The 2,500-nt window shown below is 47.7% G+C and overlaps 1 non-coding gene and 6 pseudogenes across 1 annotated transcript; all 7 read left to right on the forward strand.

The window, feature by feature from the left end:
• Window positions 1–95: 95 nt before the first annotated feature.
• Window positions 96–214, forward strand: LOC149297184 (5S ribosomal RNA; annotated as a pseudogene).
• A 253-nt stretch (window positions 215–467) lies between these two features.
• On the forward strand, window positions 468–586 carry LOC149297185 (5S ribosomal RNA; annotated as a pseudogene).
• Window positions 587–830: 244 nt separating this feature from the next.
• Window positions 831–949, forward strand: LOC149297186 (5S ribosomal RNA; annotated as a pseudogene).
• Window positions 950–1,193: 244 nt separating this feature from the next.
• Window positions 1,194–1,312, forward strand: LOC149297187 (5S ribosomal RNA; annotated as a pseudogene).
• Window positions 1,313–1,503: 191 nt separating this feature from the next.
• Window positions 1,504–1,622, forward strand: LOC149297188 (5S ribosomal RNA; annotated as a pseudogene).
• A 232-nt stretch (window positions 1,623–1,854) lies between these two features.
• On the forward strand, window positions 1,855–1,973 carry LOC149297189 (5S ribosomal RNA). Its single transcript, XR_016274242.1, has one exon. It is a non-coding gene; the product is annotated as a 5S ribosomal RNA (ribosomal RNA).
• A 248-nt stretch (window positions 1,974–2,221) lies between these two features.
• LOC149297190 (5S ribosomal RNA) lies at window positions 2,222–2,340 on the forward strand (annotated as a pseudogene).
• The last annotated feature ends 160 nt before the right edge of the window (window positions 2,341–2,500 follow it).

Genomic DNA, 2,500 nt, shown 5'->3' on the forward strand with positions numbered 1-2,500 from the left:
TCTCTGTCCTGTCCCAGGGCTTATAATTCTTTCTGTCTGACGACAAGCAGCAGCAGCAGCAACAGAATAAAATAAGTAAAATAAAAAGCTCTCCCGCCTGCAGCCATACCACCCTGAAAGCACCCAATCTTGTCTGATCTTAGAAGCTAAGCAGGCTTGGTCCAGGTTAGTACCTGAATGGGAGACCACCTGGGAATACCCGGTATTGTAGGCTTTTTCTTCTCTCACAGTCCGAGAAGAGCTTTTTGCCATGTGTTTCTTGCTCATCATCAAAGCTTTAAACCTTTATTTGAACCTTCTCACTTTCTCACCTTCTCACCTTCACTGTCCTGTCCCAGGGCTTATAATTCTTTCTGTCTGACGACAAGCAGCAGCAGCAGCAGCAGCAGCAGCAGCAGCAGCAGCAGCAGCAGCAGCAGCAGCAGCAGCAGCAACAGAATAAGAGAAGTAAAATAAATAACTCTCAAGCTTACGGCCATACCACCCTGAAAGCACCCAATCTTGTCTGATCTTAGAAGCTAAGCAGGCTTGGTCCTGGTTAGTACCTGGATGGGAGACCACCTGGGAATACCCGATATTGTAGGCTTTTTCTTCTCTCACAGTCCGAGAGCTTTTTGCCATGTGTTTCTTGCTCATCATCAAAGCTTTAAACCTTTATTTGAACCTTCTCACCTTCTCACCTGCTCACCTTCACTGTCCTGTCCCAGGGCTTATAATTCTTTCTGTCTGACGACAAGCAGCAGCAGCAGCAGCAGCAGCAGCAGCAGCAGCAGCAGCAGCAGCAGCAGCAGCAGCAGCAGCATAAGAGAAGTAAAATAAAAAGCTCTCTCGCCTGCAGCCATACCACCCTGAAAGTGGCCGATCTCCTCTGATCTTGGAAGCTAAGCAGGGTTGGGCCTGGTTAGTACCTGGATGGGAGACCACCTGGGAATACCAGGTTTTGTAGGCTTTTCTTTTCTCACAGTCCGAGGAGAGCTTTTTGCCATGTGTTTCTTGCTCATCATCAAAACTTTAAACTATTATTTGAATCTTCTCACCTTCTCACCTTCTCTGTCCTGTCCCAGGGCTTATAATTCTTTCTGTCTGACGACAAGCAGCAGCAGCAGCAGCAGCAGCAGCAGCAGCAGCAGCAGCAGCAGCAGCAGCAGCAGCAGCAGCAACAGAATAAGAGAAGTAAAATAAAAAGATCTCATACCTGCAGCCATACCACCCTGAAAGTGCCCGATCTCCTCTGATCTTGGAAGCAAAGCGGGGTTGGGCCTGGTTAGTACCTGGATGGGAGACTGCCTGGGAATACCAGGTGTTGTAGGCTTTTTCTTTTCTCACAGTCCGGGGAGAGCTTTTTGCCATGTGTTTCTTGCTCATCATCAAAACTTTAAACTATTATTTGAACCTTCTCACCTTCTCACCTTCTCTGTCCTGTCCCAGGACTTATAATTCTTTCTGTCTGACGACAAGCAGCAGCAGCGACAGAAAAAGAGAAGTAAAATAAAAAGCTCCCACACCTGCAGCCATACCACCCTGAAAGCGCCTGATCTCGTCTGATCTCAGAACCTAAGCAGGGTCGGGCTTGGTTATTACATGGATGGGAGACTGCCTGGGAATACCAGGTGTTGTAGGGTTTTTCTTTTCTCACAGTCCGGGGAGAGCTTTTTGCCATGTGTTTCTTGCTCATCATCAAAACTTTAAACTATTATTTGAACCTTCTCACCTTCTCACCTTCTCACCTTCTCTGTCCTATCCCAGGCCTTATAATTCTTGCTGTCTGACGACAAGCAGCAGCAGCAGCAGCAGCAGCAGCAGCAGCAGCAGCAGCAGCAACAGAATAAGAGAAGTAAAATAAAAAGCACTCACGCCTACAGCCGTACCACCCTGAAAGCGCCCAATCTTGTCTGATCTTGGAAGCTAAGCAGGGTTGGGCCTGGTTAGTACCTGGATGGGAGACCACCTGGGAATACCAGGTGTTGTAGGCTTTTTCTTTTCTCACAGTCCGGGGAGAGCATTTTGCCATGTGTTTTTTGCTCATCATCAAAGCTTTAAACCCTTATTTGAACCTTCTCACCTTCTCACCTTCTCTGTCCTGTCTCAGGGCTTATAATTCTTTCTGTCTGACCACAAGCAGCAGCAGCAGCAGCAGCAGCAGCAGCAGCAGCAGCAGCAGCAGCAGCAGCAGCAGCAGCAGCAGCAACAGAATAAGAGAAGTAAAATAAATAGCTTTTACACCTGCAGCCATACCACCCTGAAAGCGCCTGATCATGTCTGATCTCAGAAGCTAAGCTGTGTTGGGCCTGGATAGTACCTGGATGGGAGACCACCTGGGAATACCAGGTGTTGTAGGTTTTTTGTTTTCTCACAGTCCGGGGAGAGCTTTTTGCCATGTGTTTCTTGCTCATCATCAAAACTTTAAACTATTATTTGAACCTTCTCACCTTCTCACCTTCTCACCTTCTCTGTCCTGTCCCAGGGCTTATAATTCTTTCTGTCTGACGACAAGCAGCAG

Source organism: Sceloporus occidentalis, unplaced genomic scaffold, assembly GCF_023333645.1.
Source record: "Sceloporus occidentalis isolate IW3139 unplaced genomic scaffold, rSceOcc1.0.p SCAF_38, whole genome shotgun sequence".
In the NCBI taxonomy this organism is placed as follows: domain Eukaryota; kingdom Metazoa; phylum Chordata; class Lepidosauria; order Squamata; family Phrynosomatidae; genus Sceloporus; species Sceloporus occidentalis.